Genomic DNA, 11,003 nt, shown 5'->3' on the forward strand with positions numbered 1-11,003 from the left:
CATGATAGCATCAGCATTACTCAGTCGTCTCTTAGTTACACAGCACTGTTACTATATAAAAGAGGAAGGTATGGGTTGAATTCAAGAGCTAATCACGAACTCTCCGGACGTGTTGGAGGCATGCTAAAGTTATAAATAATGAACCATGTTCTTTACACGCCACTGCTGAGTCAAAAGACTGCGCGAGCATGTTCAGTGAGCTTTCCTTGAATTCTTTTTTCACAAAGCATGTTGAGGTTTACACAGGGATAGTCAGAGCTGAGCCAAAGTTTCTGCAGGCATGGGCGTCCGGAAGGGGGGGCAAGGGGGGGCAACTGCCCCCCCTTGGAAGTTCGGATATTTTTATGCACTACAAAAAAAGTGCACAGCTTGGTTGGCTCATAATTAAAATAACTTTGCCCTGAAGGATGGAAGAGAGGAGAGAACGACACCGACGTTCTCTCCTTTGTCCCGTCCTTTAGCGCAAAGTTTTTTCAATGATGTACGTGAACCAACTAGCGCAACAATCCACGCTACTCAAATGATTAGCACACTCAGGTCCTAAGTATCCGTATGAAACGCCCTTCAGAACTGCGGTCAACATTGCACTTTAGACACTGACTAACATTGCCGGTCATGTGATGGCAGTGAAACAAACTGCCTGTGCTGGCTATTGAAGATAGCGAACAATTCTGAAAGGTTTGACGTTTTTTTTTGTTTTTATAAACTCTAGATTTATGCAGTCTTACCGCAAGAACTTCAGTTTTCGGAAAAAGTTGCAGCTATATCTTGCAAAAAATCTTCACCGCTACATCTAGTAGGGAGAGTGTACCATCCTCCCGTGCCGTCCCATCACTTTGTACACCCTTTCCTTCGAAATTGCGAAATGTCGGCAGCTCTCAAGCCCCTAAACAAAACCTATAAATCAGCCCCTCAAAACGCTTGTACGCCTGTACTGCATTGAAAGCCTGGGAGGCGAGTAGTATCTTTATTGCGTGAGCCATTTCAACAGACTTCATTACACATGGCATCTCGCAATTTGCCCAGAAAAACCAGAGGCGTCTGCAGCTGCTATTCAAGGAAGATTGACGGAGCGCAGTTCTATCTATGTGAATGTATTGTACTGTGTGCTAGTAATCAGTTGGCGTGAGTCGGGAACCCTCATGCAGCGAGACTCTTTACAAAGTGACAGTAACTTTTCGCATTTTCTTTATTAACTTTATTTCTTTGTTAGGTAATAAAAGCCAATGTGTATCCTCCAGGTCTGGTTCTAATTCACTGTTTGTACTTTTTGTAACCACAAATAGCGCCTTTTTGGTACTATCCAACCATACCCCCCCCCCCTGCTAATGGATGCCCCCCCTTGTAAAAAGTTCTGCGGACGCCCTTGTCTGCAGGACTCATGTACCACTGCCTCAAGAGTAATGGCCATTGTACTCGGTTCCGATGCAGCACCTTCTGCATTTGCGAAAACTATCAGTCAACATTTCGCATACAGTTCATTCACATTGTGATTCACAGCATGACTTGTAGATGCCTTAAACTTTTTAACCTGTCCTTCAAGTGGCTACCACTTGCAATAGTTCGTTGTTATCCGTGGAAACTATTGTAATGCTTGTTAAGTGCTATAAAAAATTATTTCTGCTGTGTTCACAGTATTCTTTCGTGTGTGTGTGTGTGTGTGTGTGTGTGTGTGCGTGTGCGTGTGTGTGTGTGTGCGTGCGTGCGTGTGTGTGTGTGTGTGTGTGTGTGTGTGTGTGTGTGTGTGTGTGTGTGTGTGTGTGTGTGTGTGTGCGTGCGTGCGTGCGTGCGTGTAGTCACTGTTTTATATTGTTTTTTTATGCAGTTAGTTCGACTTCCATAAAGCATTAAAATCCCGCTTGACTGACACGGTTTAGCGATACTCAGAAATGCTTAAACAATACAAGCAAAAACGTCAAAATGCTGTGTCGCCAAGAGTTCGTAGTATTTATAAGCGAGACTACTGGAAACACTCTGAAAAGGCAGCGGCAATCGGTGTAAATGAGAATGAAGATACCAGCGAGGGGAAGGGCATATTTTAGTACGCAGAAGAAACGACATGCACTAAAAAGTTGGCTACATCAGTGTCAAGGCCGCGTTTTTAGCTTGAGGCAATTTCGAATTGGAAAGCATCTTTGGGGCTCTGAAAGGATATCAGGCAGACATCTTGAGGCTTGAGGAGGACAGCTGCATTTTCGTAAAGATACGACGGCCCGAGGGACTAATCTGTTTAAAGAAACGGCTGTTTTTTGCTCCTGCACAATGAGTCTAACCACAGAACGTCTAACAGCGCAAAGAAGAGATTAAAATAGCCGCGACAACCGCAACGGATTGCTTCGGCTTTGCAGCTTCTATCAATCGGATAGCCAAATTGTGCAGCCACTGCGGCTATTTTTGCATAAATATTTAAATATAAGTTGCCCTTTTTTTTATTAAAACATTTCATAAACTAAGACTGACTCGATTTTTAGAAAATTAATTGTGCCTCTTATTCATAGAGTTAATACTACTGCTCTTATTGTTGATTGAAAGCAGCGGCGGCAGTGCGAAATCATCAGCAATGGCAGCGCCCGTGGATCAGAAACTGGAGCAGCAGTACAGTGCCTAGAATATACTAGGCACTGTAGCAGCAGAGCTACAGTAGCGGAGCAGACAAGATTATCGCGAACTGGCGGCAAAATATTCTTTCTACGTGCTAATTTATGAGTCGCTGTGTTGTGTACTGTTAAGAGTTTTGCATAGAGAAAACGCCAGCCGGATGTGTTCGAAAAAAACAGACCCCAAAACAATTTGGCAACTGCATGTCTCAAACTTTCCATAGTCAACAATATCCTTTTTGGTCGCATTTTGTCGCGCTTTATTCGGTCTGAGAAGTAAATAGTTGACGACGTCCTTGGTGTTTCAAAGCCCGTTACAGCTTACCCATAGACCGAACTGTTACGCGTACCGCCCTGGAAGGTGCCTCAAAAATGTTTTTGCGTCAGCTTGGCGTCGACGAATAACTAACACGCTCGTTCGTTTAAAATTTTGTCTCGTCTGCTTAAGCAATTTAAATTCCGAAGCAACGGATTTGAGCGCTGTGCTCGGTAAATTCGCTATCCCGTCTGCGTTGCCGCGGCTTTAAGTCATCCAATTAAGTACTACCGCCGTTTTGGGCGTTCACACATTTCATTCACTTAAATAACTACCTTTTTCTAGCCCATGTGGCTCAGCGCGCATCAGCACGCATTAGCAAGTTGCGATAATCGAAAGCATCGATACACACACACTGCTGCTGCTTGCGCTTGCTTGTATCTGTGAAGGGAAGGTTCAGAAAAAATTATTCGCGTGTAGCGTTCGATTTGTTGCTACTTGTTGCTTCCCCTGCCTCCTCTTTACGTGCTTTGTATCAGCTTAACGATCGATGCCAAGCCAACAAGCCCAACCAAGCCAACCAAGCCGTGGTTTTTCGTCTTGGCGCAATGCATTAGATCTCCGCATATTTGCTCATGCTAGTTTAAAAACTCCAGTAACAAAATAATGAAGGTTGGTTACAACCAACATTACAATCTGTGTCATTTTTCCATTCGTTCATCTTTCGGGTCTGCATTTTCCTTTTGTACAATGTCCCTTTAGGAGTGCTTAACCCCTGTGGAGCCTTCTTTTTGGCCTACACAAACTGTCGTATATTACCAGGATTTAAAAAAAAATAAAGTGTGAGTTTTGGGGCGTTGAACTTTTAAATGTGCCTAAGATTAATGGGGACCTCGAGTTAGCCTTGATTAAGGGAATTTAAATTTTATTTATATATTCCAGTACCAAAAAGGCCGGCCAGGGCATTAGAAATAACCCTTATTGGCTAACGATTCCTGGCCTGCTGAGCATGGTGCGTACTGTACCTGCATCAGCTGCTTGCGGTGTTTGGTCCACCATGTGTTCCGTAATTCTGGCCAGTATTATCGCCTGTTCTCTGTGTTTGCTCTTTTATAGGCGAGGCACTGAGTACAGAGTGAGCTAATCAAATGATTAGAGCTGGCAGGAGTTATGCCTGGAAGGTGCCATTTTTGTCTAGACCACTCTTCATATTGCTTTCATTATAAGCTGTGGTGTACTTAAAATCACTTCAAGTACAAATGCATTTGAATTCCTCATAGCACTTTTTGGTCTGCTTTGGCTGGGTAGTTGTAGCCTTGAGTGGTTTGCTACATGCTAATATGTATATGCAGACTTGCACCCTTTTCCTTTGATGCTCAACGGTAACTTTTCAGCTGCATTGGTTTAAAAGAGTGTGTATGTATAATTGAATATTGCGGTTTTGTTCCAGGATATGGACGTTCTTTTGATGAGGGAGAACACTGCAATGGATCGGAAAAAAAGTGGCCCATTCTGCATACCCTGCTACAACTTTCTTCAACCTTCTAAGCCCTGAAACTGGTTCAGCTGAAGTCCCTAATATCTCATAATTTTCCAATTATTGAAGTAGTAACACAGACCACCTGGCACCAAAGTCGTTTAGCGGTGGTTTATGTTCTCCATTTTGCACTTCCCATGCCTCGAAAGTAATGCCTCGAAGCTGGTGACTGTATGTGCAAAGCTAGGGAAAAAAGTTGGGATGTAGTCTACATGCTATAAGTGGATACGTTTTTCTTGCACTAACATGATTTTTCAGCTTGAGTGTAGCAAGTAAGCATGGGCCCGATGAATGAAAGCAGTGGTTTAGGCAGTGGCATCACCCTTTATTCTTTTGATTTTGCTGTCCTACTGAGATACTCCTTTTTTAATTTGGCAGTTTGCCTAATGTGTGTGACAACACAAGTGCTACCAGAATACCGTATTTACTCGCATAATGATCGCACTCGCGTAATGATCGCACCCCTGATGTTCGTCGTCAAAATACGATTTTTTTTTTATTTCCCGCGCAACAATCGCACCCTGAACTTGCCGCAGCCTTATGCCGTGTGTGTGTGCCAAGTCCAGCTGACGATGGTCGTGCTTACCTATGTTTCCTCCTCTTTCAAAGCGGACATGGCTACGTCATTGCCGCAGACTTGCCGATATTAGCGATATCGGCACGCATGAGTTCATTATTGGTGCGGAGGAAACGCGGCTGGCAGTGGTCCGTGGAGTTTTTATTCTGTTTTCATCGATTACGTTTATTATGTTCATGAGACCTATACCATAAAAATTCTGACCTCCAGCTTGCTTGCGTTTTCTGCGCTGAAACGTTTTTCGCGAAAAATTTACCTCGCGTAATGATCGCACTCCTAAATTTGCACCATATTTTTTTGGGGAAAAAAAGTGTGATCATTACGCGAGTAAATACGGTATTTCGAACTGCTGTGAAAGCACTTGCAAAGACAGCTTCTATTTTGTTTCCCCTTTCTTGAAGGTCAAAGTCGTCGTCGGAAATAATAAGTAAAAAAAATCTTAAATTTGAACGGCTTAGAGATTAATCTTTTTCTCGCAGCTGCTGTGTACTGTCTGGCTCACTGCCGCATTTGAGTGCTAACTAGAATTTTGTTCACTGTAGGTTTTTGTAGCTTCACAACACTTATATGCAGCAGAATTTATATTTTGAAATCTGAACTGGTTATGTAAGTGCTGTGAAATAACTACTGCAGTTGCCCAGTTTTCTGTCAGTTAAATTAAAGGATTCACATCAGTGGTTAATGTAAGTGTTGACTTTCACTTTTAATGAAGCTTTGCTATAATGCCTAATAAGTCAGTCGGCGGCACTAAAAAAATAAAAATCCTCCCTAAAAAAATAATATCTATATGACAGCTGTACTCTCTCTTACAAGGTTATGGTTTACTATGAATGTCCATTGGCTAATAAATATCATCGTATTCTCTGACTGGGCTAAAGTTGACCATGCTAGAGTGATAGTTCACAGCCACAAATGTGCCAAGAGCTTTTTAGAGTGGCACCAAATTTCACTAATCATATTCATTTTATGTATGAATGTCTCCTGTATTTGGCTCTTTTGCACTGGCTTGGCGTTATTCAGAGAAGCCAACCTGTTAATTTCTGTGGTGCGAAGGAGTTTGAAAAACTCAAGTTTTTATGGCAAAGCCACCGTCCTTGCGTTTCCAATGGGTTTGAACAGAAGAAGAAGTACTCCAGGGTTAGGGCATTTACTGCGTAAAGTAAGGCTACCCTAAAGTGCCTTTACAGACCTCTTTAAGAGCCGTTATGGAAGACCAATAAGAATTGATGCTTTTACTTGTAGCAAGCTCTTGGGTCCAAACTGTCCTGTATTTCTCTTTGCCAAACAGGGAAGTTGGGGCAGAAGTGTGGCTGATCATGTGATCTATCTGCAGCCCTGATGAAGGCAGAAAAGGAGGACATGGTGACGAGCGAAGCGAGACCTTCTAGGCCAACTTGCATCCTGGGTGCCACTGCACTACCTTCAGGGGTTGAGAAATCGCCGTCTCAGTCCAGCTCTCAAATCCGTTCATTCAACACAGCTTCCCAAACCATCCCACCACAGCATCACACAAAGGGCCACTCAGGTGAGATGTTGCAGTAATTAAATACTTGTTTTTTAAAGCGGAAGCCTCAAGCTCTGTGTTCGGTGAAAAAGCAGCATTGTTGCCTCGTACAGGAAGTGGTAGCTGCTCTAAAGTGCAAAAGCCACGTACAAAAATGTGTGTGGGAATTTGTGCCACATATGTGGATTGATTTTGATGCAGCAAATCAATTAGTTTAAAGAGAAAGTTTGGTACATTGGAGTTCATATTGGAATTGAACTCGGGTATTCAGAGTAAGAGGAGCCGAGTGTGTTACCGATGTGATACAACAGCGCGTTGCCAGCAATGGAACCAAAGTTAGACTATAGGTGGTATCCACTGAAAAGTTTGGCTGTCAATTTCTTCGCTTGGCAACACTGGAAACTGCCACGGACACGGTGTGGCTTATGCCACTGCACCCACACGCCGCAGAAGAAAAAAACACCGGCGTGCGTCGTCTGCTCCGTTTCAACCCGATTCTCTGCGGTGGTGTCAGCAGATAGGTTCTCAATCGCACTCACATTGGAGTCGAGGCATTACTTTGCGTTCGGTGGGGTAGAGTTTGGAACGTCCAACACAGATCGTGTTCTTTGATCGAACAAGTACCGCCATCCCGCGGAGCCCGACGTAACCAGTGATATACACTCACATGGTTGCCTGCATGTGTGCCTCGCCAGTGAATACAATCTATAGTGTGTGCAGCCCTGACGTCTATTATGGGAAAGGTGTAAGTAGGGTAGGTGCACCCCAGCCACAAACAACTCTGATTCAGGGGAAAGCTGTGCTGTGAAGTGTCGCCAGTCGGCTTCTCAGAGTAATTCACGCCAAAAGGCGAAAAAACGCACGTGAAGAAGGAGGCTCAAACACGACGTGGCAGTAATGGAGGGTTTGATAATGAATATCACGAGGGGAAACCACAGGGCTTTCACATTCAAAGCACTTAAGCGGACTTAGGTGCATCAAGGAATCAGTTAAGTGCAGAGCCCTTCAGGACATGTACTATTGCACGCAATTTTACTTGCAACATGCGAGTGGCAGTGGCACCACATAGTGAGCTACTTGAAAACTAACGAGAGTGGGGTTCAGCTCTTCCAATAACCATCAGTAACCCCCGCGGGTAACAGATGCCTTTGACCTAGCGAATGCGCAACGCATGAATGCGCCCAATGTAGTTCAGTGCAGCCTTGTGCAGCATCTTAAAAATTGGGACGTATGGACGTTTCACTGCTATTATCGCATAAAAAGCCGTAATTCGGCTATTGTACGTTTTCGTTACTTGGAGTGAACCTAAGCGACCAAAACCGAGCAGTGCGCCATCAGTAATGCAACAGAGCGAGAAAAAGACACCTTTTATTGCAGGAAGCATTGTAAAAATTTGAAGCAGGCAGAAGAAGCAGCTTCAGGGTCAGTGGAAACGTATGCAGTTCATCGGTGATAATAGCAAGGAAGGCAACATGCGTCACACTTCTTCGCCTCCGCGCAAGTGTAACAGCTCTGCGTCGGGTGCATTTAAGCGTTGCACACGGGCGAGATGAAAGGCAGTAGTCACCCGCACGGGGGTGCTGACGGTTATCAGAAGAGCTGAAGTCCCTCTCCCATTAGTTCTGGAGTGCCACACTGCACTGCGCCACCGTTGCTTGAAGAGCAGCTCCAGCCGCCACTCGCATGTTGTGAGTCAGATTTAGTGCTATAGTACATTAGTATATGCGTGAACTAAACATCCATGTTTAAACACATTTTTATTCCCTGGGAGCCTTGAACCTTGGCAAGGGTGCCTAGAACTTCAAGTTTCTATTTCTATGTGTATTTCTATTTCTATTTCTATTTCTATGTGCCAGTGTATTAGCAGAGGGGAGGTTTCAAACAGTCTGTGGCAGTGTTTCGAACCCATATCACACCGCTTGCGGAGTGACTTAATGGTGCTGTGTTTCCTAATATCTACAGGAAGAGGGGACAACCGTCTTATCTCTACAACACTTTTCGTGTAATTTTAACGCTTTCAGCCCTGAATTTTTTCTTCCTATGGAAAATTTTTTTTCTATATGTCTTATTTAATATTTGGACCCTTTAGGCTCACAAATAAAAAATTGGGCTTGTGATGCCAGCGATTAGCGATTTACAAGCATGGCACCTAATTAGGTCATTAGGCAATTAAAATTTAAATTCAAAGCAGGCAAATTATTTTTGCTTGTTTTCCTAGAATTTGGAAAGCAGTGAGCCCACATACAAAAAATAGGGCTGTTAGTGCAAGTATTTTCGGATTTACAGGCATGCCATCAAACTAGGACTTCGGTCCTTGGCCCCTGACTTCAGTTTGTCCTTCACTGCGATGCCTTCCTCCTTCTAGCATTCAGTTTTAGCAAAAACTGAACAATGGTGATATCTGTTGATAGTGTCATCTTTAGAGAACTATTTCCCTGAAAACTAGCTCTCTTGGTTTTGTTCTCAAATTGCTAGAAGTCTGTAGCAGCATCAACGCAGTGAAGACGACGAAGCACCACTCTGGGGCTCACTGCGCGAGCCTCGTGGCACGAGCAGTCAGTGCTCCCGGGAACTCTGAGCGTTCGGCCAGGCGTAGCTGCTGCTAGCCCGTCAGTTGCTGACGTGTTCCTAATATATGTGTTCTGTGGCTCAGCATTTTTATTTCCTCGTGTTGCCACAAGTCTTTTGGTTCATGTCCTAAGTATAGGACGCCAGGGCCGAAACGTGTAATTAGGCACAGTTGTTGAAGGATACTGTTCTCCCAACATAGCACTGCTATGAGGATAACCGTCAACATATTTCAGTGTTAAGAGCTTGAAGAAGATGAAGTTTCCAGAAAGTCTTAAGGCCTATTTGTACTACATTCCAGTAGTTGTCACAAGCTGACAGTACTGATTGATAAATCGAGGGACTACTGAACTTTAAAGAGGCCATGCAGACAAATCGCAAGTTTGGTTCATTCGAAAGATTGCCTCGTTAGAATTATACTGATACCACTTTTAACACACACTTCGCTCAATTAAGCTATATAATTGAGAAAATACAGAATGGCCATGCGACCCACTCACTCATTTCCCGCAACAGAGCCTATGATGTCATATGCCCCACTGTGCGATTGGCTGAGGCCGGCGAAAGCAAACGCAAATTAGGAGGGCTTATATGCTTGCTGAACAAGTTATTTGCGCTTAAATGTAATGCATATTCATTTTACAGCGGTAAGAAAGGTAAGGTAAACAATGAAAGTTACGAAAATGCCCGTAAACATAGAAGTACCGATGCGCACTGCTGTTGGTACTGGGTGCACTATGCTTGTTTTAGCTGCAGAGCAGTCCACCGCTTTGGGCTTGTCTCACACGAGCCTGGATGATTGGCGTCAGCGACGTTGTCTTACGTGTCTCTGTTTGTCGAGCTTACCCCACGTTTCGCGAAACGATTACTTTCTACTGTAACAAAAACAAGCCAGGTGGAAATACGGTCAAAAACAGAGCAACGGCGGACAAGAGTTCACTGCTGCGTATGGTGGCACCATCTGGGAGGACTGATGGAAAGCACTGCTCAATGACGCACTGGAAGTTTGTCTGAATACCCGCCCTTGTGACTTCATGGCAGACGTCACGCAAACACACAATTTTGTGGAAGAATCAAGATTTTAACGTAAATTGATTAATTTCTCAGTGAATACGGCATCATTTGCTGCCAGACAAGTGCTGGGGGCACTATAAGACACGAAATCTTTCAAATAAAACAAACTTGTATTTTGTCTACGAGGCCCCTTTAATGAAGGTTTTAGTTCAACTTTATTTTACTCTATCTTGATTCTTGCTGTTGCAGTTTCACACTCCGAAGTTGCGTGGTGCCACCCACAAGAAGGTCTAGGTTCCAGCCAGCATCAGAATGCCAGCACTCCACGTTTCAGTACCCAAGACATGGGTGTCGTGGAAACAAGTTCCAACATTGGTGGGAATGGTGATGTGGCGTTAGCTCGTGCTGAAGCCACCGCAAGTACTCAGGTGACTCGCAACACAGCCGGAAAAAAACGTTTCTGTTGTCCGTTCTGCCCGTACAGTTCCATCTACACAAGCCACGTGAGGAAACACATTCGCATCCACACAAAGGAACGGCCGTTCAAGTGCAACATCTGCTCCCGCGCGTTCTCGCAGAAGGAGAACCTAGTCAAGCACACTCGCACGCACGCCAATCGGACGCGTCTGGAGTGCTAAATGTGCCCGGCACTGACATTCAGTTGCAGGGCTGAAGTGGTGCAGCAGAGGTACTCACATCAAGGAGGAGAACCGTTTGCTCATATACATTCAACGGGAAGTGGAAGCTAATGAGGCACATGCTCATCCTCTCTTACGACGAACCGTACAAGTGCGCCTACTGTGTGCTTTCGTTCAACGCGGAATATCGGCTCGTGATGCACACTCGCGCGCACACGGCAGATAGGCCCTTTGCATGTGAAATATGTTCGCTCGGATTCATTTCTTAGTGTAGCTTGTAGTCCCACTTATCTGCCCCTACAAGTAGGGGCA

The 11,003-nt window shown here is 44.4% G+C and overlaps 1 long non-coding RNA gene across 1 annotated transcript; it reads left to right on the top strand.

The window, feature by feature from the left end:
* The first annotated feature begins 2,570 nt into the window (after window positions 1–2,570).
* LOC144159554 (uncharacterized) lies at window positions 2,571–6,135 on the top strand. Its single transcript, XR_013320327.1, has 2 exons — window positions 2,571–3,525; window positions 4,304–6,135. It is a non-coding gene; the product is annotated as an uncharacterized LOC144159554 (long non-coding RNA).
* The last annotated feature ends 4,868 nt before the right edge of the window (window positions 6,136–11,003 follow it).

Source organism: Haemaphysalis longicornis, unplaced genomic scaffold (genome assembly GCF_048455015.1).
Source record: "Haemaphysalis longicornis isolate Haplotype H1 unplaced genomic scaffold, Haemaphysalis longicornis Haplotype H1 scaffold_10, whole genome shotgun sequence".
In the NCBI taxonomy this organism is placed as follows: Eukaryota; Metazoa; Arthropoda; class Arachnida; order Ixodida; family Ixodidae; genus Haemaphysalis; species Haemaphysalis longicornis.